At 40.7% G+C, this 26,728-nt stretch overlaps 1 long non-coding RNA gene across 1 annotated transcript in view; it reads left to right on the forward strand.

The window, feature by feature from the left end:
• Window positions 1–2,186: 2,186 nt before the first annotated feature.
• The window catches only part of LOC132347798 (uncharacterized), a 63,487-nt gene continuing 38,945 nt past the window's right edge, over window positions 2,187–26,728 (forward strand). The window contains exon 1 of the long non-coding RNA XR_009497300.1: window positions 2,187–2,381. This is a non-coding gene — a long non-coding RNA (uncharacterized LOC132347798). The remainder of the gene's footprint in view (window positions 2,382–26,728) is intronic.

A 26,728-nucleotide genomic window follows, 5' to 3' on the forward strand; every position in this document is an offset into this window, starting at 1 on the left:
CTTTGAAAAGACAGTGGCGAAGGGAAATCATCTCAGATGCTAGAACTCTGAGTGGATGACTGGTTTTCCACTTCTTACATGAATAGAGATGGCCTGAGGGACTGATGGACACTGGCTAAAGGGTTGACCAGTTGATCAGAGACTTGGAAAGAACAAGATTAGAGATTAGGTATGGCAGTCTGGTGGGGAAGTATGTGGATGAATTTTTCTGCATGGGCCCAGAATGTGAAGATATCTTGCCCTGTGTAAATACCCAGGAGAAGGCATTCAGTATAGAGGAGGTCTTTGTAAACTGTGGATGTTGGCCTTTCCCACCCATCCACCCCCGGCCCAAGTGCCCCAGTGCTTGTTCAAAGAAACCATATACAAAGTCGCTGTAGTAACAGGATGGAGGCTATGCATGGGTTCAACGGCATGGGCTGCCCTTCATCAAGGCTGATCCGGCTGCCTGACTACCACTGCGGAGGACCCAGCCTGACAACAGCAGAAGCCAACTTTGAGGACCTGATAGGACACTAATCTTTGGGGGACCAGGTGGCCAGCTGGTGGCTGGTGGGTTACATTCAACTCCTGGAGGAGGCAGCAATATGCCTGTCAACTGTAGAGTCATTATCCACATGCGGCTGTACCCTCCCTGCCTGCGGCGCTGGCATCTGCGGACTTAGAGAATGCTATGTCCATCTCCGCAGTACATAGCATCTTCTCTAACCAGGGAGCACATTTTCAATGAAGGAAGTGTGACAGTGGGCTCATAACTGTGGAGTTCACTGTGTAATCATGTGCTTTGCGTCAAATTAGATTATTGCTTAAAATATTCACACATGCTCCCCTTTCCTCTGTGAGAGAAATGTACTTTCCTGCTTCATTCATGTTGGGCTTGGCCATGTGGATTTTCTCTGACCATGGGAGGTGGGCAGATGTGATGCAAGCAAAGGTTTAAACTGTACTTGTACAGTTGAGTTTGTTTTCTTGTTCCTACCATCATCATGAGAAGAGTGAACCCCAACTGGCCCACCGGTCTAAGGAAGGTGATAGAAACGTGACCTGGACCCAGTCTGCAGCTTGGAGCCAAGCCCATCGGAACCCAGCCCAGAGCAGGTTGACTCCTAGATGCATGAGTGAGAATAAATGATTGTTGTTTTGCCTCTGAGTTTTGGAGCATTTTGTTACACGGCTTTATTGTGGCAATAGGAGACTGATACATGCCCCATTACCCAGAAGCATCTGGCTTAAAAGAGAGCTGAATAGCCTACTGGGAGGCAGTTACGACACCCTGCGAGGTGTCATAGACAATGTTGGGTGCAATCTCCCCCATAGTGGAATGCATATTATTATTTTTTTGTATGTTTGTTGGTTTCAAACAATTCTCCGGGTATTTTCATTTCTGTGAAGGAGTTGAAATGTCTGTGACCCACACTGAGGCCAGTAGGCAGAAATCTTTACTGTTCTTTGCCCAAGGGAAGGACAACCTCTCCTAACACCAGTGAGGACCACAGGAAATGGAAGTGGGAGAAGGGAACACAGCTCCAGGGCTACTGCAGGTCAGCCCCTCTGCCCACTACCCTCAGCCTCTACCCCCAGTAACAAAAATAAAGTGGTCGGGTCGCACCTCCTCTTTCCCAGGGCGGTTCTCTCCTCATCTACCCACAGCCGGCATTGAACTTGCCTCCGCTCTGTGTCTGGTAGGTGGCCTGTACATGTCACCACCAGATTGTAGGTAAGAGGCCATCCTGGCATCCTTCCAGGGCACTTAGCACAGAGCCTTGCTCTCAGTAAGTGATTGGTATCATTCTGTTGGGGGGACAATCTCGTTTAGTCCAGCCTCCCTCCGCAAGCAGAACTTCCCTTACAGCATCGCGGAAGGGGTCACTTCCAAGAACAAACTCAAGTTTGTCGGTGCTCATGAGTGCATGAATAAATGAATGCATTCAGTGAATGGCATTGCTCTTCTCTCCTCATCTGACTGTGGCCTGCTGGGGGCACCCTCATCTAGCGGTCCTCGATGTTTCGGCCCCACACCCAGTCAGGGTTGTTCTAGCGTCTTGGCGGACGTCCCTTGGCTCCACCAGGAACCACAAGCGAGTCGCGGTCCTAACACTGTATTGGGCCCCGAGGGCCACCGTAGCTGGCCGCCGACTTGCGCTTAAGGCCCGCGCTGGCGGCAGCGCCATGTTGTCTCCGGGCACTTCCGCGTGTGCGCACCTGGTCCTGCTTTTCCGGCTGCGCACGCATCTCTCAGGTGTGGTGGGCAGGCCGGACCTCGAGTGCTGCTTTCAGCGTTTCATCTCCGAGCAAACTCACAGGCGTCTTTAGAGCTTTCTCAGGCACTCAGTTATTTGCTCCTCAGAACAGTTTCGGAGAGAGAAGAGGCAGAAATCACTGTAAGCGCCTCTCGGGCACCTTTCCCCATCCCGGGGCCGGGAACGGGGGTGGGGGGTTGGGTGCTGGGAGGAGAGGCCTAGTGTTTGCTTAATTAGCGAATTGGTCAAGCAATCAAAAAAAAAAAAAAACTCAGTAATATTTAAAACCGGTTTGAAATTGCAGACAAAAAGAGTGGGTTGTCATTACGGTGAAACTATTAATTTAAGGAACTGAAAACGTAACTTGTAGAGTTAAATGTAAACACTTAGGTTTGCTTGTTAATTTATTTCAGTGATTCTCAGGCTCCTTCACGTTCGTCATCTGCTAGCTTTATCTATAATTTATCCCTTAAAAAAAAAAGTGAGTGAAATTATTTTAAAGTCCTGCTGTCCTTTAAGGAGGGTGAACAATGGGGCTCTGAAGCCATATACCCTAGGACACAGGGCTCTTACGTTCTACCCTGGTCGGGTTTCTTAACCTCTCTGAGCCACAGGATTTTCGACTGTAAAATGCTAATAATCTCCTGGAAAGGTTGCCTTTGTGAGGTTGGTATGAGGTCAAGTTATACAGAAATGCCTAGTGTTTGCTTGGCATCTAGTGAGCCTTCTGAATTAGGGCACAAATGATATTGATAGTTAATCATGGTTCTTTTGTTCCACGATCCTGCATAATCACACTTTCAAGCCTTCAAGCTCCTGAGGGCTGCTGGTGGGCCCGCCCCATCCCCTGCCCCGCCCTCCTTCACCCCCAGTGAATTCAAAGTATCTCAGACCCTGCAGAGCCTTTCCGCTGCCCCACTTCTCAGGAAATGACCCGTCTCTTGCTTCAAGCCATTAAATAGGAGCTTTCTGAAGGTCTTTCCTCAAAACTCGAACTTTTCAGCCTCAACACCCGTCCTTACCTTCTAGTACCATGTAAGTACAGTTGACCCTTGAACAACACGAGTTTGAACTGATAGGTGGATTTTTTTCAATAAATAGATACTGCAGTACCACACACCTGAGGTTAGTTGAACCTGCAGATGGTTGATTATAAGGTTGTATTTGGATTTTCTGCCGAGTGGGTGCCCCTGACACACCTCCCCCGCCCCAACCAAGGTGTTCAGGGCTCAGCTGTGGTATTAGTCCTCCTGTGTTCTGGATCCTCCTTAGTTCTCCATTCTAATCTCTACACTTCAACCAGGGCCAACACTTGGAAACATAAATCCCATCATTTCGTTCTCCAGCTGGCGACCTTCCCTGACTTCCGTTTCCTCTCAGGATCCACCCGAGTCCCCCTGCAGGCTCACCGGGCTGCGTGTGCTCTGGCTGGTTGTTGCTTTCTGAAAGCACAATTCACAGTAGCCAGGGGTAGTTTCTTTGAATTGTCCTGGGTACAGTGTGGGGTTTGGGGTAGCCTTAAAGGAAGGTGAAGGCAGAGTTAAATGGAAAAGGAGCTGGGGAAGCTTTCAAAGCAGAGTGAATTGTGTTCTCTGAAAGCAATGAGGGAGACCTCCTCCAGGTGATTTTGAAGAGCAATCATGGAATCAGTTTAGCAGGAGTTGAGGCTTCTAGAGGCCCAGCTAATGATATCTTGGTTTATGGGGTTTTTTTCTTGTTGTTTGCTGTTGTAGCAGATCAAAGTGAAGGTATTTTCACCCAAAGCCACAAAATCCTAAGAAATAGCCCGGTCTTGGATAAACCCAGTAAACTGAAAAGAGCTCTTCTGGTCCACATTTACTCAAGATGTTTACAATGGTGAAATTCTGATGCAAATTTTCCAAAAACTTGAACCGTAGCTCTCCTTTTAGAAATAGTCCTTAGTGTTACCTCTATTAAACTCTTCAATAAGCATGCACTTTTATGTCAGTCACACAACATTTAAATGAGGCAGCTGAAGGTAGGTGAGCATTCCGAAGTGAATGGTAAGCAGGAGCCTCCCGTAGGATTTCCGTAGACTGGCTTGCTCGTTACGCAGCACGGCTCAGCATCCGTTTTGTAATGAACCTGCAAGATGACTCCCATTTGGCAAATTGACCTCTAATCTAAAGGTTGATTCTTATCACCTGGGAGAATTGATTCCTGATGAGAAATGCTAGGCAATGGAACCGTCCCTCGTTGGCTTCACAATCCAGATCCAGTATCTTTAATCCCTTGGTGGAAAGAAACAGAAACATTCCATGGCTTGTGACAGCACCTCGAGAATGATTGCTGTTGTTGAACAGCATCAGGGGCCAAAGGAACATTGATCATCTCTCCAACTGGAGTTCATAGGCAGGTTATCTGGAGTGAGTAACATATCCTGAATTTGGCAGGAGCACCCTGGGTTTTTAACCACCATAGTTGGTTGGGGGGTTTGGATTTCTCTCCATGTTAGAATTTCCCTTCCTCTTATGTTTATTGTAAACAGCTGCATTATAATTTGATTCAAGTTTTGAGGCCAGGGAGTTCCCTGGGGGTCCAATAGTTAGGACTTTGTGCTTCCACTGCAGGGGACACGGGTTCCATCCCTGGTCAGGGAACTAAGATCCTGCAAGCCGTGCAGCCAAAAAAACAAAAAAAACAAAAAAAAAACGGGGAGTTTTGAGGTCAAATTTCCTTTCTGTTTTCTTTTTGCCGTACTGCTCGGCTTGTGGGATCTTAGTTCCCCAACCAGGGATTGAAACCCGGGCCCTTGGCAGTGAGAGTGTGCAGTCCTAACCACTGGACTGCCAGGGAATTCCCGAGGCCAAATTTCTGATAATTTAAAAACTATGAGAGTTATTTCTTCCTATGCATCTTACTGCTGAGCTCATCTTAGCTGATACTGGGTGGCACAGAAGCAAATCTATATTGGTCTTTGAATCTGGAACATTCTCTCAAATTTTATTGGTGCTACCCCATATTTGACATGACCTTAAGATGTTAGTCAGATTCTGCTGAGATCAAAGAAAACATGTACATATACATGGCCTGACAGAGCACTGCTCTCAGTCTGTAACCGTGAACAGGAAGCCACCATGTCTTTGGATTCCCAGTCACCCAGTGGAGCAGAGTAAACAGCTGAGGGTTGCTGGCCTAGTGAGGAATTTGTGGGCTGGGGAAATCCTTTGAGAGGATTTGTAACGCAAGCAGGAAAAATATCAACACAAACTACCCTTTTTTGGCTTAAATGTCATTTCTATTTATTGTTATTTAATTTTTGGAGTAGATAATATATATCCATATGGTTCAAAACTTAAAAAATGTTAAAAACGTGAAAAAGTTATTCATTTTTAAAAGTCTCCCTCCCCACTTCTTTGCTTTGTTTTTTCTTTCTTTAAAACGACTTCTTTTGAGGTACACATACAGTAAGTTCCCTACATACCAACGAGTTCTGTTCCGAGAGCGCGTTCATAAGTCCAGTTTGTTCGTAAGTCCAACAAAGTTAGCCTAGGTACACAACTAACACAATCGGCTATATATTAATAGTACTGTACTGTAATAGGTTTATAATACTTTTCGCAGAAATAATACATAAAAAACAAACACAAAAAATAAAACATTTTGAGTCTTACAGTACAGTACCTTGAAAAGTACAGTAGTCCAGTACAACAGCTGGCATACCGGGGCTGACATCGAGTGAACAGGCAAGAAGAGTTACTGACTGGAGGAGGGAGAGGAGGTGGGAGGTGGTAGAGCTGAAGGACCGTCAGCAATAGGAGACGGAGGGTAAGCTGCAATTTCACTCACGCCTGACTCTGATGGACCGCACGTTCGCATCTTTGAAAGTTCACAGCTTGAAGGTTCGTATGTAGGGGACTTACTGTATTTAAAGTGTGCAATTTTATATTTTTTAACATGTCATATACCTATTAAACCATCACCACAATCAAGATAGTAAACAGATTTGTCACCCCCAAAAGTTTTCTTGTGCCTCTTTTAATCCTTCCTCATGCATTTCCCTAAGGACTAATGATGTTGAGCATCTGTTCATGTGCTGTTTTGCCATAATGTGTTATCTTTTTTTCCCCCCCGGTATTATTGAGATGTAATTGACATACAGTACTGTGTAAGTTTAAGGTGTACAGCATGATGATTTGACTTACATACATAGTGAAATGAGGACCACATTAAGTTTAGTTAACATCCATCATCTCATATCAATATAAAATAAAGGAAAAATTTTTTTCCTTGTGATGAGAACCCTTAGGATTTATGCTCTTAACAACTTATGTATATATTTATCATACAACTTACATACATATTTATCATGCATATAGTCATCATGCATCCCTAGTACTTATTTATCTTATAACTGGAAGTCTGTGCCTTTTGACCACCTTCATCCAATTTCTCCCACCCTTCTCCACCTCTGATAACCACAAATCTGATCACTTTTTCCATGATTTTGGCTATTTTTTAGATTCCACGTATAAGTAAGATCATATAATATTTGTCTTTCTCTCCCTGATTTATTTCACTTAGCATAATGCCCTCAAGGGCCATCTATGTTGTCACAAATAGCAGGATTTCCTCGTCTCTTACACTAAATAATATTCCATTGTGTGTATATAGCACAGCTTCTTTATCCATTCATCCATTGATGGATACTGAGGTTATTTCCATGTCTTGGCTATTGTAAATAATGCTGTTGTGAACATGGAGATGCAAATATCACTTCCACATGTTTTTGTTTTCTTCAGGTATATTCCCAGAAGTGGGATGTCTGGATCATATGGTAGTTCTATTTTTAATGTTTTGAGGAACCTCCATATTGTTTTCCATAGTGGCTGAAACAATTTATAATCCCACCAAGTGTGCACAAGTGTTCCCTTTTCTTCATATCCTGGCAACATTTGTTATCTCTTGTCTCTTTGATGCTAGCCATCCTGACAGGAGTGAGGTGATCTCATTGTGGTTTCGATTTGGATTTCTCTAATGATTAGTGATGTTGAGCATCGTCATGTACCTGTTGGCCATTCGTGTATCTTCTTTGGACAAGTATGTATTCAAGTTCTTTGCCCATTTTTAAATTGGATTCTTACTTTTTGTGCATATGAGTTCCCTGTGTATTTTGGATATTAGCCCCTTTTCAGATAAATGGTTTGCAAATGCTTCTTCCCATTCCAAAGGTTATCTTTTAATTTTGTTGACGTTTTTCTTTTGCTGTGCAGCTTTCTGGTTTGATGTAGTTCCACTTGTTTATCTTTTATTTTGTTGCTTGTGCTTTAGGTGTCATATTTTAAAAAATCATTGCCAACTTATCTTTTATTTTGTTGCTTGTGCTTTAGGTGTCATATTTTAAAAAATCATTGCCAAGATCCATGTCGAGGAGCTTTTTTTCTATGTTTTCTGCTAGGAGGTTTATGGTTTCAGGTCTTACATTTAGGTCTTTGATCCATTTGGAATTGATTTTTGTGAGTGGTGTAAGATAGGGGTGTAATTTCATTCTTCTCCATGTGGATATCCAATTTTTACCATTTATTGCAGAGACTGTATTTTCTCCATTGAGTATTATTGGCTTCCTTGTCAAATATTATCTGACCATATATACTTGGGTTTATTTCTGGGCTCTTGATTCTGTTCCTTTAGTCTATTTATCTGTTTTTGTGCCAGTACCATACTGTTGATTCCTATAGTTTTATAAGTATAGCTTAAAATCAGGAAAGTGATACCAGCCACTTTGTCCTTTTTTCTCAGGATTGCTTTGGCTATTCAGAGTCTTTTGTGCTTCCATATAAATCTTAGCATTGGTTTTTCTACTTCTGTAAAAAATGCCATTGGAATCTTGATAGGGATTGCATCAAATCTCTAGATGGCTTTTGGTAGTGTTGACATTGCAGCAATATTCTTCAAATCCATGAACACAGGATACCTTTCCATTTATTTGTGTTGTCTTTGATTTCTTTCTTTCATCAGTGTCTTGTAGTTTTCAGAGTAGAGATCTTTCACCTCCTTGGTTAAATTCACTCCTAAATATTCTATTTTTTTTTTTAATTTTATTTATTTATTTATTTATATTTGGCTGTGTTGGGTCTTCGTTTCTGTGCGAGGGCTTTCTCCAGTTGCAGCGAGCAGGGGCCACTCTTCGTCGCGGTGCGTGGGCCACTCACTGTCGCGGCCTCTCCTGTTGCGGAGCACAGGCTCCAGACGCCCAGGCTCAGTAGTTGTGGCTCATGGGCCTAGCCGCTCCGCGGCATGTGGGATCTTCCCGGACCGGGGCTCGAACCCGTGTCCCCTGCATTGGCAGGCGGATTCTCAACCACTGCGCCACCAGGGAAGCCCTATTCTATTGTTTTTGATGCTACTGTAAATGGAATAATTTTCTTTCTTTTTCAGATAATTTGTAATAATAGAGATGCTACTGATTTTTGAATGTTAATTTTGTATTCTACAACTTTACTGAATTCATTGATTAGATTTAACAGGTTATTTTTGATAGAGTCTTTAGGATTTTCTTTTTTTTTTGAATTTTTGAATTTTATTTTATTTATTTTTTTATACTGCAGGTTCTTATGAGTCATCCATTTTATACACATCACTGTCTACATGTCAATCCCAGTCTCCCAGTTCATCACACCACCCCCACCACCCCCCACCGCTTTCCCCCTTGGTGTCCATACGTTCTCTACATCTGTGTCTCAATTTCTGCCCTGCAAACCGGTTCATCTGTACCATTTTTCTAGGTTCCATATATATGCGTTAATATACAATATTTGTTTTTCTCTTTCTGACTTACTTCACTCTGTATGGCAGTCTCTAGATCCATCCACGTCTCAACAAGTGACTCAATTTTCGTTCCTTTTTATGGCTGAGTAATATTACATTGTATATATGTACCACAGCTTCTTTATCCATTCGTCTGTCGATGGGCATTTAGGTTACTTCCATGACCTGGCTATTGTAAATAGTGCTGCAGTGAACATTGGGGTGCATGTGTCTTTTTGAACTATGGTTTTCTCTGGGTATATGCCCAGTAGTGGGATTGCTGGATCATATGGTAATTCTATTTTTAGTTTTTTAAGGAACTTCCATACTGTTCTCCATAGTGGCTGTATCAATTTACATTCCCACCAACAGTGCAAGAGGGTTCCCTTTTCTCCACACCCTCTCCAGCATTTGTTGTTTGTAGCTTTTCTGATGATGCCCATTCTAACTGGTGTGAGGTGATACCTCATTGTAGTTTTGATTTGCATTTCTCTAATAATTAGTGACGTTGAGCAGCTTTTCATGTGCTTCTTGGCCATCTGTATGTCTTTGGAGAAAAGTCCATTTAGGTCTTCTGCCCATTTTTGGATTGGGTTGTTTGTTTTTTTAATATTGAGCTGCATGAGCTGTTTATATATTTTGGAGATTAATCCTTTGTCCGTTGATTCGTTTGCAAATATTTTCTCCCATTCTGACGGGTGTCTTTTCATCTTGTTTGTAGTTTCCTTTGCTTTGCAAAAGCTTTTAAGTTTCATTAGGTCCCATTTGTTTGTTTTTATTTCCATTACTCAAGGAGGTGGATCAAAAAAGATCTTGCTGTGATTTATGTCAAAGAGTGTCATTCCTATGTTTTCCTCTAAGAGTTTTATAGTCTCCGGTCTTATATTTAGGTCTCTAATCCATTTTGAGTTTATTTTTGTGTATGGTGTTAGGGAGTGTTCTAATTTCCTTCTTTTACATGTAGCTGTCCAGTTTTCCCAACACCACTTATTGAAGAGACTGTCTTTTCTCCATTGTATATCTTTGCCTCCTTTGTCATAGATTAGTTGAGCATAGGTGCGTGGGTTTATCTCTGGGCTTTCTATCCTGTTCCATTGACCTGTATTTCTGTTTTTGTTCCAGTACCATATTGTCTTGATTACTGTAGCTTTGTAGTATAGTCTGAAGTTAGGGAGTCTGATTCCTCCAGCTCTGTTTTTTTCCCTCAAGACTGCTTTGGCTATTCGGCGTCTTTTGTGTCTCCATACAAATTTTAAGATTTTTTGTTCTAGTTCTGTAAAAAATGCCAATGGTAATTTGATAGGGATTGCTTTGAATCTGTAGATTGCTTTGGGTAGTATAGTCCTTTCCATAATATTGATTCTTCCAATCCAACAACATGGTATATCTCTCCATCTGTTGGTATCATCTTTAATTTCTTTCGTCAGTGTCTTATAGTTTTCTGCATACGGGTCTTTTATCTCCCTAGGTAGGTTTATTCCTAGGTATTTTATTCTTTTTGTTGCAGTGGTAAATGGGAGTGTTTCCTTAATTTCTCTTTCAGATTTTTCATCATTAGTGTATAGGAATGCCAGAGATTTCTGTGCATTAATTTTGTATCCTGCAACTTTACCAAATTCATTGATTAACTCTAGTAGTTTTCTGGTGGCATCTTTAGGATTCTCTACGTATAGTATCATGTCATCTGCAAACAGTGACAGTCTCACTTCTTTTCCAATTTATATTTCTTTATTTCTTTTTCATCTCTGATTGCCGTGATTAGGACTTCCAAAACTATGTTGAATAATAGTAGTGAAAGTGGACATCCTTGTCTTGTTCTTTATCTCAGAGGAAATGCTTTCAGTTTTTCACCATTGAGAATGATGTTTGCTGTGGGTTTGTCATATATGGCCTTTATTATGTTGAGGTATGTTCCCTCTATGCCCACTTTCTGGAGAGTTTTTATCATAAATGGGTGTTGAATTTTGTCAAAAGCTTTTTCTGCATCTATTGAGATGATCATATTGGTTTTTTCTTCAGTTTGTTAATATGGTGTATCGCATTGATTGATTTGCATATGTTGAAGGATCCTTGCATCCCTGGGATAAATCCCACTTGATCATGGTGTATGATCCTTTTAATGGGTTGTTGGATTCTGTTTGCTAGTATTTTGTTGAGGATGTTTGCATCTATATTCATCAGTGATATTGGTCTGTAATTTTCTTTTTTTGTAGTATCTTTGTCTGGTTCTGGTATGGTGATGGTGGCCTCATAGAACGAGTTTGGAAGTGTTCCTTCCTCTGCAATTTTTTGGAAATGTTTGAGAAGGATGGGTGTTAGCTCTTCTCTAAATGTTTGATAGAATTCACCCGTGAAGCCATCTGGTCCTGCACTTTTCTTTCTCGGAAGATTTTAAATCACAGTTTCAATTTCATTGCTTGTGATTGGTCTGTTCATATTTTCTGTTTCTTCCTGGTTCAGTCTTGGAAGGTTATACCTTTCTAAGAATTTGTCCATTCCACTTTGTCTATTTTATTGGCATAGAGTTGCTTGTAGTAGTCTCTTAGGATGCTTTGTATTTCTGTGTGTCTGTTGTAACTTCTCCTTTTTCATGTCTAATTTTATTGATTTGAGTCCTCTCCCTCTTTTTCTTGATGAGTCTGGTTAATGGTTTATCAATTTTGTTTATCTTCTCAAAGAACCAGCTTTTAGTTTTATTGATCTTTGCTATTGTTTTCTTTGTTTCTATTTCATTTATTTCTGCTCTGATCTTTATGATTTCTTTCCTTCTGCTAACTTTGGGTTTTGTTTGTTCTTCTTTCTCTAGTTCCTTTAGGTGTAAGTTTAGATTGTTTATTTGATATTTTTCTTGTTTCTTGAGGTAGGCTTGTATAGCTATAAACTTTTCTCTTAGAACTGCTTTTGCTGCATCCCATAGGTTTTGGATTGTCGTGTTTTCATTGTCATTTGTGTCTAAGTATTTTTTGATTTCCTCTTTGATTTCTTCAGTGATCTCTTGGTTATTTAGTAACGTATTGCTTAGCTTCCATGTGTTTGTGTTTTTTACGTTTTTTTCCCTGTAATTCATTTCTAATCTCATAGCATTGTGGTCAGAAAAGATGCTTGATATGATTTCAATTTTCTTAAATTTACTGAGGCTTGATTTGTGACCCAAGATGTGCTCTATCCTGGAGAATGTTCCATGCGCACTTGAGAAGAAAGTGTAATCAGCTGTTTTTGGATGGAATGTCCTATAAATATCAGTTAAATATATCTGGTCTATTGTGTCATGTAAAGCTTCCGTTTCCTTATTTATTTTCATTTTGGATGATCTGTCCATTGGTGTAAGTGAGGTGTTAAAGTCCCCCACTATTATTGTGTTAACTGCGCATTTCCTCTTTTATAGCTGTTAGCAGTTGCCTTATGTATTGAGGTGCTCCTATGTTGGGTGTATATATATTTATAATTGTTATATCTTCTTCTTGGATTGATCCCTTGATCATTATGTAGTGTCCTTCCTTGTCTCTTGTAACATTCTTTATTTTAAAGTCTGTTTTATCTGATATGAGTATTGCTACTCCAGCTTTCTTTTGATTTCCATTTGTATCAAATATCGTTTTCCATCCCCTCACTTTCAGTCTGTATGTGTCCCTAGGTCTGAAGTGGGTCTCTTGTAGACAGCATATATATGGGTCTTGTTTTTGTATCCATTCAGCAAGCCTGTGTCTTTTGGTTGGAGCATTTAATCCATTCACGTTTAAGGTAATTATCGATATGTATGTTCCTATGACCATTTTCTTAATTGTTTTGGGTTTTTTGTTTTTGTTTTTAAAACGTTTCTTTAATTAGTTTATATTTATTTTTGGCTGTGTTGGGTCTTTGTTTCTGTGCGAGGGCTTTCTCCAGTTGCGGCGAGCGGGGGCCTCTCTCTGTCGCAGCCTCTCTTGTTGCGGAGCACAGGCTCCAGACGTGCAGGCTCAGTAGTAGTGGCTCATGGGCTTAGTTGCTCCGTGGCATGTGGGATCTTCCCAGACCAGGGCTCGAACCCGTGTCCCCTGCATTGGCAGGCAGATTCTTAACCTCTGTGCCACCAGGGAAGCCCTTGGGTTTGTTTTTGTAGGTCCTTTTCTTCTCTTGTGTTTCCCACTTAGAGAAGTTCCTTTAGCATGTGTTGTAGAGCTGGTTGGGTGGTGCTGAATTCTCTTAGCTTTTGCTTATCTGTAAAGCTTTTGATTTCTGCATCGAATATGAATGAGATCCTTGTCAGGTACAGTAATCTTGGTTGTAGGTTCTTGCCTTTCATCACTTTAAGTATATCATGCCACTCCCTTCTGGCTTGTAGAGTTTCTGCTGAGAAACTCCCTTGTGGGAGTTCCCTTGTATGTTATTGTTTTTCCGTTGTTGCTTTCAGTAATTTTTCTTTGTCTTTAATTTTTGCCATTTTGATTACTCTGTGTCTCGGCATGTTTCTCCTTGGGTTTATCTTGTATGGGACTCTCTGCACTTCCTGGGCTTGGGTGGCTATTTCCTTTCCCACGTTAGGGAAGTTTTCGACTGTAATCTCTTCAAATACTTTCTCTAGTCCTTTCTCTCTTCTCCTTTTGGGACCCCTATAATGCGAATGTTGTTGCGTTTAATGTTGTCCCAGAGGTCTCTTAGGCTGTCTTCATTTCTTTTCATTCTTTTTTCTTTAGTCTGTTCCGCAGCAGTGAATTCCACCATTCTGTCTTTCAGGTCACTTATCCGTTCTTCTGTCTCAGTTATTGATTCCTTCTAGTGTAGGAAGGAATTCCTACACTATTGATTCCTTTTAGTGTAGTTTTCATTTCAGTTATTGTATTGTTAATCTCAGTTTGTTCTTTAATTCTTCTTGGTCTTTGTTAAACGTATCTTGCATCTTCTCGATCTTTGCCTCCATTCTTTTTCCAAGGTCCTGGATCATCTTCACTGTCATTATTCTGAATTCTTTTTCTGGAAGGTTGCCTATCTCCACTTCATTTAGTTGTTTTTCTGGGGTTTTATCTTGTTCCTTTGTCTGGAGCATAGCCCTCTGCCTGTTCATCTTGTCTGTCTTTCTGTGAATGTGGTTTTTGTTCCACAGGCTGCAGGATTATAGTTCTTCTTGTTTCTTCTGTCTGCCTTCTGGTGAATGAGGCTGTCTAAGAGGCTTGTGCAGGTTTCCTGATGGGAGGGACTGGTGGTGGGTAGAGCTGGCTGTTGCTCTGGTGGGCAGAGCTCAGTAAAACTTTAATCCGTTTGTCTGCTGATGGGTGGGGCTGGGTTCTCTCCCTGTTGGTTGTTTGGCCTGAGGCGACCCAACAGTGGAGCTTACCTGGGCTCTTTGGTGGGGCTAATGACAGACTCTGGGAGGGCTCACGCCAAGGAATACTTCCCAGAACTTCTGGTGCCAGTCTCCTTGTCCTCACGGTGAGACACAGCCACCCCCCGCCTCTGCAGGAGACCCTCCAACACTAGCAGGTAGGTCTGGTTCAGTCTGCTATCGGGTCACTGTTCCTTCCCCTGAGTCCCGATATGCACACTCCTTGTGTGTGCCCTACAAGAATGGAGTCCCTATTTCCCCCAGTCCCGTCGATGTCCTGCAGTCAAATCCCGCTAGGCTTCAAAGTCTGATTCTGTAGGAATTCCTCTTCCCTTTGCCGGACCCCTAGGTTGGCAAGCCTGACGTGGGGCTCAGAACTTTCACTGCAGTGGGTGGACTTCTGTGGTATAAGTGTTCTCCAGTTTGTGAGTCACCCACCTAGCAGTTATGGGGTTTGCTTTTATTGTGATTGCATCCCTCCTACCGTCTCATTGTGGCTCCTCCTTTGTCTTTGGATGTGGGGTATCTTTTTTGGTGAGTTCCAGTGTCTTCCTGTTGATGATTGTTCAGCAGTTATGATTCCGGTGCTCTTGCAAGAGGGAGTGAGCGCATGTCCTTCTACTCCGCCATCTTGAACCAATCTCCAGGATTTTCTCTATATAAAAGCATTTCATCTGCAAATAGAAAATTTTACTTCGTCATTTCCAATTTTGATGTCTCTTATTTCTTTTTCTTGCTTACTGCTGTGGCTGGAACTTCCAGTAATATGTTGAATAGGATTGGTGAGAGGGGCATCCTTGTTTCTGATCTTAGAGGAAAATCTTTTAACCTTTCACTGTTGAGTATGATATTATCTGTGGGCCTGATATAAATGGCCTTTATTATGTTGAGGGGTGTTCCTCCTATACCTACTTTGTCAAGAGTTTTTATCATGAACAGATGTTGAATTTTGTCAAGTGCTTTTTCTGCATCTGTCTAGATGATTATATGTGTTTTTTCTTTCATTGTATTAATGTGTTGTATGGCATTGGTTGATTTGCGTATGTTGAACTGTCCTTGATCACAGGGATAAATCCTCCTTGATCAGGGTGAATGATCTTTTTAATGTGCTGCTGATTTTGGTTTGGTATTATTTTATTGAAAAATTTTGCATCTATGTATTGTCAGGGATATTGGCCTGTAGTTTTCTCTTCTTGTAGTCCTTTTCTGGCTTTGGTATCAGGGTATTGCTGGCCTCATAAAATGAGTTTGCAGTATTCCGTCCTCCTCCAGTTTTTGGAAAAGTCTGAGAAGGATTGGCATTAATTCTTCTTTAAATGTTTGGTAAAATTCGCCAGTGAAGCCATCTGTCTGGTCTTGAGCTTTTTTCATTGGGAGATTTTTGATTACTGATTCAGTCTCCTTGCTAGTAATTGGTATGTTCAGATTTGCTATTTCTTTTTGATCCGGGCTTGGTAGGTTGGTTGTATGCATCTAAGAATTTTTCCATTTCTCTTAGGTTGTCCAGTTTTTCTACATACAGTTGTTCATAGTAGCTTCTTATGATCCTTTGTATTTCTGGGGTATCAGTTGTAATATTTCCTTTTCATTTATAATTTTGTTTATTTGGGCCCTCTCTCTTTTATTCTTCATTAGAATAGCTAAAAGTTTGTCAAGTTTATTTATTGTTCCAAAGAACCAGCTATTTGTTCTTTTAATCTTTAAACATTTTTTCCTGCTGTTTTATTTATTTCTGATCTAATCATTATTTCTTCTGCTAACTGTGGTCTCGGTTTGTTCTTCTTTTTTTAGTTCCTTAAGGCATACAGTTGATTATTTGAAATCCTTATTGATGATTAATAAAGGCCTTTATTGCTATGAATTTTCCTCTTAGAACTGCTTATGCTGCATCCTGTAAGTTTTGGTGTGTTGTTCCCATTTTCATTTGTCTAAAGATACTTTTTAAATTTCCCCTTTAATTTCTTCTTTGATCCATTGGTTGTTGAGGAGAGTGTTGTTTAATTTCCATTGTATTTGTGAATTTTTCAGTTTTCCTCCTATTGTTGATTTCTTGTCTCATACCATTGTGGCCAGAGAAGTTGGTGTGATTCTAACTTTTGGAATTTGCCAAGGATTGCTTTGTGGCCTAACATATGGTCTGTCCTAGAAAATGTTCTATGTGAGTTTGAAAAGAATGTGTGTTCTGCTGTTTTTGGATAAAATGTTGTTTATGTCTGTGAGGTTCATTTGATCGATAGTGTTGTTCAGATCTGCTTTTTTATATATATAAATTTATTTATTTTATTTCTTTATTTTTGGTTGCATTGGGTCTTCATTGCTGCACATGCACTTTCTCTAGTTGTGGTGAGCAGGGGCCACTCTTCGTTGCAGTGCGTGGGCTTCTCATTGCAGTAGCTTCTCTTGTTGTGGAGCATGGGCTCTAGGCACGTGGGTTTCAGTAGTTGTGGTGTGGGGGCTCAACAGCGTGGGCTCACTAGTTGTGGCACACGGGCTTAGTTGTTCTGCAGCTTGTCTTCTTCCGGACCAGGGCTTGAACCCGTGTCCCCTGCAATGGCAGGCAGATTCTTAACCACTGTACCACCAGGGAAGCCCTGCATCTGCTTTTTTTAAATTGATTCTCTGGATGATCTATCCATTGTTGAGAGTATTAAAATCTCCAACTATTATTGTATTGCTGTTTATTTCTCCTTTTTCTGTTAGTTTTTGCTTTATATACTGAGGTGCTCTGATGTTGGGTGCATAAATATTTACACTTGCTATATCTTCTCGATGGAGTGACACATTTATCATTATATAATGACCTTCTTTGTTTCTTTTTACCATTTTTAGTTTAAAATTTATTTTGTCTGATATAACTATAGCGATCCCTGCCTTTTTAAAAAATAATTTTGGGGGGATTTTTTGTTTTGTTTTTGTTTGTTACCATTCTCTTGAAATACTTTTTTCCATTCCATCACACTCAAGTCTATGCATGTCTCTAAGGCTAAAGTATTTGTCTTGTAGGCAGCATATAATTGGGTCTTGGGTTTCTTGGTTTATTTGTTTTTGAAGCCATTCATCCATTCTGTGTCTTTGGATTGGAGAATTTAATCAATTTATATTTAAGGCAATTACTTATAGGTAAAGACGTACTATTACCATTTTGTTGATTATTTTCTGGCTGTTTTGTATATTCATCATTTCTAATTCTGCTGTCTTTTTTGTGTGTGCTTTGGTGACTTTTGGTATCAATATGCTTTGACTTCTTTATCATGTTCTTTTGTTTAATACTACAGGATTTTTGCTTGTGGTTACTATGAGGCTTACATAAAATATCTTTTTTTTTTTTTTTTTTTTGCTGCGTTGGGTCTTCATTGCTGCGTGTGGGCTTCCTCTAGTTGCAGAGCGTAGGTTTATCGTTGGTGGCTTATCTTGTTGCGGAGCACGGGCTCTGGGCACGCAGACTTGATAGTTGTGTCTCTTGGGCTCTAGAGCACAGGCTCAGTAGTTGTGGCACACGGGCCTAGTTGCTCCACAGCATGTGGGATCTTCCCAGGCCAGGACTCGAACCCATGTCCCCTGCATTGGCAGACAGATTCTTAATCACTGTGCCACCAGGGAAGTCCCATAAAATATCTTAAAGTTATAACACCCATTTTAAAGTTGATAACAACTTAGCTTCAATAGCATTCCTAAACTTTACAATTTTACTTCTCCCCCCTCACAATTTAGGTTATTGATGTTACATTTTACATATTTTTTATATTGTGTGACCAACAGCAGATTATAGCTATGGTTATTTTTACTATGTTTGTTTTTTAACTTTTAAATTAGAGTTGTAAGTGAATTTTGCACCACCATTACCATATTACAGACTTTAACTTTGTGTATGTATGTGTGTATATATATATATATATATATATATATATATACACCATTACAGGTGAGTTTTATGCTGCTGTATTATGTTTTTGTGATGTTAATTTGTGTCCTTTTACTTTAGCATTTCTTGTAAGACAGGTCTAGTGGTGGTGAACGCCTTCACCTTTTGTTTGGAGAAGTCTTTTATCTCTCCTTTATTTCTTTTTTTTAAATCTTTGTTTTAAATGGAAGGATAGTTAATTTACAACGTTGTGTTAGTTTCTGGTGTACAGCAAAGTGATTCAGTTTCTTTTATATATATATATTTTTATATATGTAAAAGTATATATATAGTTTTTTTCAGGTACTTTTTATAGTTTATTACAAGATACTGAATATAGTTCCCTGTGCTATACAGTAGGACCTAGTTTTATCTACTTTATATGTAGTATTGTGTATCTGTTAATCCCAACCTCCTAATTTATCCCTCTCTGCCCTCCCTCCTCCCCTTTGGTAACCAAAAGTTTGTTTTCTATGTCTGTGCTTCTATTTCTGTTTTAAATAAGTTCATTTGTATTTATTTTAGATTCCACACATAAGTGATATCATATGATATTTGTCTTTCTTTGACTTCACATAGTATGAAAATCTCTAGATACATCCATGTTGCTGCAAATGGCATTATTTCATTCTTTTTTATGGCTGAGTAGTATTCGTGTGTGTGTGTGTGTGTGTGTGTGTGTGTGTGTGTGTGTACACACATACATACCACGTCTTCTTTATCCATTCATCTGTTGATGGATGTTTAGGTTGCTTCCATGTCTTGGTTATTGTAAATAGTGCTGCCATGAACATTGGGGTGCATGTGTCTTTTCAAATTAGTTTTCTCCAGGTATATGTCCAGGAGTGGGATTGCCAGATCATATGGTAGCTCAATTTTTAGTTTTTAAGGAACCTCATACTGTTTTCCATAGTGACAGCACCAATTTACATTCCCACCAACAATGTAGGAGGGTTCCCTTTTCTCCACACCCTCTCCAGCATTTATTATTTGTAGACTTTTTAATGGTGGCCATTCACACTGGTGTAAGGTGATACCTCATTGTAGTTTTTTTTTTTTTTTTTTCCAAATAAAGTATTTATTTTTAGCTGTGTTGGGTCTTTGTTTCTGTGCGAGGGCTTTCTCTAGTTGTGGCAAGCGGGGGCCACTCTTCATCGTGGTGCGCGGGCCTATCACTATTGCGGCCTCTCTTGTTGCGGAGCACAGGCTCCAGACACACAGGCTCAGTAGTTGTGGCTCACGGGCCCAGTTGCTCCGCAGCATGTGGGATCTTCCCAGACCAGGGCTCGAACCCGTGTCCCCTGCATTGGCAGGCAGATTCTCAACCACTGCACCACCAGGGAAGCCCCTCACTGTAGTTTTGATTTGCAGTTCTCTGATAATTAGCAGTGTTGAACATCTTTTCACGTGCTTATTTGCCATCTGTAAATCTTCTTTGGCGAAATGTCTATTTAGGTCTTCTGTCCATTTTTTGATTGGGTTGTTTTTTTGTTTGTTTGTTTTGTTACTGAATTATTCTCCTTCATTTCTGAAGGACAGCTTTGCCAGGTATAGAATTTTTGGTTAACAGGTTTTTTTCTTTCAATATTTTGAATATATCATCCCATTCTCTCCTGGCCTGAAAAATTTCTGTTGAGAGATCCACCCTATAGTCTTACGGAGCTTCCCTGTTATGTAACTTCTCTTTTTTCTCTTGCTGCTTTTAGAATTCTTTCTTCGTCTTTGACTTTTGATGGTTTAATTACAGTGTGCCTTGGTGTAGCCCTATTTGGGTTCAACATATTTGGTTCCTTTGGGCCTCATGGATCTGGATATCCATTTCTTTCCCCAGGTTTGGTAAGTTTTCAGCCATTATTGCATTAAATATACTTTCTTACCCTTTCTATTTCTCTTCTCCTTCTGGAATTCCCACAATGCAGTTATTGTTTTGATTGTGTCCCTTAAGTCCCACATACCTTCTTCACTTTTTAAAATTCTTTTTTCTTTTGGTCCTGTGAAGGGATTTCAAATGTCCTGTTTTCTAGAACATTGATTCTTTCTTCTGCATGGTTAAGTCTACTTTTGAAGCTCTCTATTGAATTCTTCAGTTCAGTCATTGTATTTTTCAGCTCTAGGATTTCTTGGTATCTTTGTTGAGGGTTTCTGTTACTTTGTTGAACTTCTTGTTTTGCTCATGCAATATTTTCCTAATTTCATTTAGTTGCCTGTGTGTTCTTGTAGTTTACTAAGCTACTTTAAGAGGACTATTCTGAATTCTTTATCTGACAGCTGGTAAATCTCCATTTCTTCAGGATCAGTTATCAAAGCTTTATTGGTTTCCTGTGGTGATGTCATTTTTACCTGATTTTTCATGGCCCATGATTCCGTATGTTGTTATCTCCTCACTTGAGTTAGCAGTTTCCTCTTCCAGACTTTATAGGTTCACTTTGGTTGAGACATTTCTTCACCAGTCAGTTCAGTTTGGGCTTCTGGATGTGTCTGCTGGTAATAAACAGGTGGGGTTTACCATCAGGGTTTATTTTTCTGTGGGGACACTGCCTGAGCTTTGGGGTTGGGAGATGGGGAAATGCCCCTGGCTGAGAACAGTTAGATAGGACTGCTGGCTTGGTTCCTTGCCCAAGCAAGGCTGTGAGATGGGTACTGTGGCCAGGCTTACTAGATGATTGAAACTAGGTACTATCTATACTCAGCAGTAGATGGCACTATGAAGTAGCTTTCTTGCCCTGATGGGGCAGCAGGACTGGCTCCAGGGGGTGCACAGCCTTTTGTTTGGGAACCTGAACCAGGCAAGACTGTGCACTGAATTCCTGGCCAGGTGGGGCTACTGCTTTTGCTCTGTAGATTGCGAAAGCCAGAGGCTGTGCTCTTTGTTCAAGTACCACTGTAAGCAGGGCTATTGGGTGGGTTACACAGGTTCCTGAGTGCTGTGGTTAGATTTCCTGGTTGAGTGGACCGAAGGCTGTATTCAGCAGTGGGTGGGGCTATAACTTAGTTCCCCTGCCCAGGCTAGTTCCAAGCAGCCTCACAATGGAACCACGTCAGACTTTCTGGTCTAGAGGGACTGGGAGCTACAATCATTATGCTGGCTATGACACAGCTCCCCTGCCCCTGTGGGGAAAGCCAGGTTGCAGGGCTGCAAAGCTCTTTGTTTGAAGACTGAAGTCAGACAGATCTGTACCCCACTCAATTCCCTGGTCAAGGTGTGCTACTTTCTCGGCTCTGCAGATGAGCACAGCCGCCGGTTGGGGCTGTTACTTGTGTGCTACAGGTAGGTACCCATTCTGCCCAGATCTGAGCACTGGCTGTTGCAAGCCCCTCTCCCCTCTCCATCACAATCAGATTTCCAGTGGTCAAGCACTGCAGATCTACCCACAGTCCCTGTGGGGCAAGACCAGAGTGTAAGCTCCCAAGAAACAACCCAGAATGCTGGAGGAGCTGGGTGTCCAACCTGGGCTCTTTTTCCACGGCAGGAACTTTAGGCTCAGGGAGACCCCTCAGAGTGGTGCTGTGCTGCCTTGGGGAGGGGCAGTGTGGTCTGCATGTAACCACTCCTCTTACCCTTCTAATGAGGTCTGTCTTGGTCTGTGTTGCAGGGGGGTGCTTTAGCCTCTCTCCAGCCTTCTAGGATCCTCTCAGTGGAGTCTTGTCCATGAATGTTGTTAGTTGATCTCCTTATGAGGGGGAGTGAAGTCAGGAACAACCGATGTTGCCATCTTGGTAACATCACTCCTGAATATCTTCTTTGTTGAAGCATCTATTCAAATCTTTTGCTAATCTTGAGGTATGTATCCAAGCTCATTGTTTTGGTTTTTATTACATGTGAATATCCAAATGTTCCAGCACCATTTGTTGACAAGGCTATCCTTTCTCTATTTCATTTCCTTTGTACCTTTGTCAAAAATTGGTTGTTCATATATACGTGGATTCATTTCTGGACTTTTTACTCTGTTCACTGACCTATTTTCTGTCTTTAGGCCAATATCATGCTGTTTTGATTACTATATAGCTTTATAATAATTCTCCAGATCAAGTAATGGTAGCTTCTCTGACTTTATTTTTCTTTCTCATTTTGGCTATTTTAGGTTCTTTGCATTTCCATTTAAATTTTAGAATCAGTTTGTCGATTTTTACCAAAAAAATCCTATTAAATTTTGATTGGGATTGTGTTGAATCTATAGATCAATTTAATCTCCTTCCCCTCTTTTGTTTTATACATAAAAGGTAGCCACCACAAACACAGTTCTGTACCTGCCTCTTCTCACGTCATAATGAATCATGGAGATCTTATTCTCTGATAGTCTCCATTACAGTTTCACTGTGTTCTGTTGTGGGGATGTACTTTACTTCATTTAACCAGTCCCTTGTGATGGATTTCTAGTTCACTGCCAGTGTTTTGCTATTATGAATAGTACTGCAGTACAATAGTACATGTCATTTCCCTTGTGGGCAAATATAGCTGCAGGATAAATTTGAGAAATGTGATTGCTAGGTCAAAAGATATACACATTTAAAATTTTAACAGACGTCGCTAAGTTGCTAAGAGTTTCATCAATCTATATTCCTACCGGTAATATTATAAAATAGAGGGTTTGTTTGCCATAGTCTCAGTGTTGCATCGTCAACCTTTTTCTTTTTTGCTGAGTTGATAGGTGAACGTGGTCCACTGAAATCATTTTGGTTTGCCTTTATTACAGATAAGGTTAAACATCTTTGTGTGTAGGAGTCATTTGTATTTCTTTTTCTGTGATTTCTTTGTGTGCTTTGCCCATTTTTTTTCTGCTGGATCGTTGGAGTCTTTCAGATCCAAGGAAGTCTTTATTTATTAGGGAAATTAGCGCTTTGTCTCACGAGTTGCAAATGTATTTTTATCCACTTTACCATTTATTATTTTTTTTTAAGTCATTTATTTATTGGCGGTGTTGGGTCTTTGTTGCTGCGTGCGAGCTTTCTCTAGTTGTGGTGAGCGGGGGCTACTCTTCATTGTGGTGCGCGGGCTTCTTGTTGCAGTGGCTGCTCTTGTTGCAGAGCATGGGCTCTAGGCATGCGGGCTCAGTAGTTGTGGCTCTCAGGCTCTAGAGCGCAGGCTCAATAGATGCGGCGCACAGGCTTAGTTGCTCCGCGGCACGTGAGATCTTCCTGGACCAGGGCTTGAACGCATGTCCCCTGCATTGGCAGGTGGATTCTTAACCACTGTGTCACCCGGGAAGTCTCTACCATTTAGCTTTGTTTTTTGTTTTGTTTTGTTTTTTGTAATAAGGAAGGCTTTTACATTTATGTATTTGAACTCATTAGCCTTTCCTTTGAAGCTTTGTGTTTTTAGCCACCCCCCCCCCCGCCCTTTTTTTTCCTGGCTATGCTGTGCGGCATGTGGGATTTTAGTTCCCTCAGCAGGGATTGAACCAGGCCCTTGGCAGTGAAAGCACCGAGTCCTAACCACTGGACCGCCAGGTAATTCCCTAGTCTTAATTAGAAATGCTTTCTTTACTCCAAGTCTATATTTGAATTTTCTGATGTTTTTCTTCTAGTACTTTTATGAGTATTTTTACTTTCAAATCTTTTATTTATTAGAAGTTTATTCTACTACAGTGTAAGGTATTCAGTTCGTTTTCCTGTTGTTCCAACACCATTAATTAAAAAGCCTGTCTTTCCCCCACTGATTTTTTTGGCTGCATTGGGTCTTCGTAGCTGCGCACAGGCTTTCTCTAATTGTGGCGAGCAGGGGCTACTCTTCATGGCAGTGTGCGGGCTTCGCATTGCGGTGGCCTCTCTTGTTGAGGAGCATGGGCTCTAGGTGCGCGGGCTTCAGTAGTTGTGGCTCGTGGGCTCTAGAGCACAGGCTCAGTAGTTGTGGCACACGGGCTTAGTTGCTCTGCAGCATGTGGGATCTTCCCGGACCAGGGCTCAAACTGTGTCCCCTGCATTGGCAGGCGGATTCTTAACCATTGCGCTACCAGGGAAGCACCACCCCCCACTGATCTTTGATACCACCTTTATGTGTAGTAAGTTTCCACATACGTTTGGGGCTATTTCTGGATCTTCTGATCTGTTCCATAGAATGTGTAATCAAGCATCAGAATCACACTGTTTAAATTAGTTTGTTTTTTTAAAAATAATTTTTATTTATTTATTTACTTATTTATTTTTGGCTGTGTTGGGTCTTCATTGCTGCGCACGGACTTTCTCTAGTTGCGGCGAGCGGGGGCTACTCTTCGTTGCAGTGCGCGGGCTTCTCATTGCAGTGGCTTCTCTTGTTGCAGAGCATGGGCTCTAGGCGCGCAGGCTTCAGTAGTTGTGACACGTGGGCTCAGTATTTGTGGCTCACGGGCTCTAGAGCGCAGGCTCAGTAGTTGTGGCGCACGGGCTTAGCTGCTCTGCGGCATGTGGGATCTTCCTGGACCAGGGCTCGAACCCATGTCCCCTGCACTGGCAGGCGGATTCTTAACCACTGCACCAACAGGGAAGTCCCTAAATTAGTTTTTAAATTATATTTAATGTCTGGTAGCGGTAGTCTCCCCTCATTGCTTTCTCTGTTAGTTTTCTGGCTCTTATTAATCTTTTCATACGAACTTTAGAATCAGTCTGTGTATTAAAGAAAACTGTTGGCATTTTTATAGGGATCATATGCCATTTATATATTAGTGAGACTCAACTCTTTACGGTATTATGTCTTATCCAAGAACATGACATTCCTTTCATTTGCTTAACTATTCTTTTGAATTCACTACTGTTTTAAAGCTTTGTTCATAGAGGTCTTAGTTGTAAAGTTTATTCCTCAGTATTTTATCTTTTTTGTTGCAATTGTAAACATAGTCGACCCTTGAACAACACAGATTTGAACTACACAGGGCCACTTTATATGTGGATTTTTTTTTCCAATAAATACTACAGTACTACACAATCCATGGTTAGTTGAATCCATGGATGTAGAACTGCAGATATGGATGCCCAACTGTAAAGTTATATGCGGATTTTCAACTGTGCAGGGAGTCAGCCTCCCTAACCCCCACCTTGTTTGAGGGTCAACTGTACCATCTTTTCCCCATTATATCTTCTGTTTGTTTTTGGTATAAATGAAAGTTATCTTTATATTTGTTTTGTTCCCACTATCTTATTGAATTCTTACTATCATAGTTTTTTAGTTGACTCTACAGTGTTTTCCAAGAATACCACCATATTACCTTCAAAAGTAATAGATTTTTCCTTTCTCACAATTTTTATGTATCTAATTTATTATTTTTTTGTCTAGTTGTATTCAAATTATTCTCCCCCTTTAAACGTCTTCCTTTTTTGGATTTGCTGTTATTTCTTGCATTGTATCATTTAGAATTGTTTTCAGCCATAAGTAGCAGAAAACCTAACACAGCTTAAGCAAGTAAGGATTTATTTTTCTCATATGGAAGTAGTCTGGAGGTACTACTAGCAGTTCATCTATGTCAGTAACCTAATTTTCTCTCTGCCATCTGACAACCCAAGTTGATACATTAAAATTAACCATCACAATGGGTATGGGCTTTTCTTTTGTGGTAATGAAAATGTTTTGGAACTTGATGTGGTGGTTACACAACATTGTTTTTTAATTTAATGTAATTTTAAAATTTTTATTGGAGTGTAGTTGCTTTACAGTGTTGTGTTAGTTTCTGCTGTACAGCAAAGTGAATCAGCTATACATGTACACATATCCCCTTACACAATATTATGAGTGTACTAAATGCCCCTGAATTGTACACTTTAAAATGGTTAACTTTATGAACATGAATTTCACATCAACTGAAAAAATACTAGAAAAACTGATTTTCTTTTTATACAAAACAATAACAAAGGTAAAACCACCTTAGCCTTCAAGGTTGTAGTGCTTACTTAGGATCAGTTTAAAGGTCTCCTCGCCATATAAATATGAAGAAGTAATGATGCCTCTGATAGATGCTGCCAATGGGCTAATTCACTGCCCATTCCCACTGTGATGGTTAATTTTATGTGTCAACTTGGGTAGGCTGTGGTGCCCAATTGTTTGGTCACACACAAATCTAGATGTTGCTATGAAGATGTTATTAACATTTAAATCAGTAGACTTTGAATAAAGCAGAATATTCTTTGTAATGTGGGTGGGTCTCATCTAATTAGTTGAAGGCCTTAAGATAAAAGTCTGAGGTCCCCCAAGGAAGAAGGAATTTGGCCTCCAGTCTGCAACATAAAAACTCTGCCTCAGTTTCAGGGCTTTGGACTCAAAACCACAACATCAACCCTTAATGGGATTTCAGCCTGCCAACCTCTTACTTTGCACATTTTAAACTTGCCAGCCCTCACAATGGTGTCAGCCAATTCCTTAAACACAAGTTAGTACTATTTCTCTGGAGAACCCTGACTAAATACACCCATTTAGCATTTGCTCCCTATACCCTCCTGCTCCCAGCCCCAGGCAGTCACCAATCAGCTGTCTCTATGGATTTACCTATTCTGGGTATTTCACATAAAAGGAATCATAAATATGTAACCTTTTGAATCTGGCTTCTTCTACTTAGC

This window comes from Balaenoptera ricei, chromosome 14 (genome assembly GCF_028023285.1).
Source record: "Balaenoptera ricei isolate mBalRic1 chromosome 14, mBalRic1.hap2, whole genome shotgun sequence".
Taxonomy (NCBI): domain Eukaryota; kingdom Metazoa; phylum Chordata; class Mammalia; order Artiodactyla; family Balaenopteridae; genus Balaenoptera; species Balaenoptera ricei.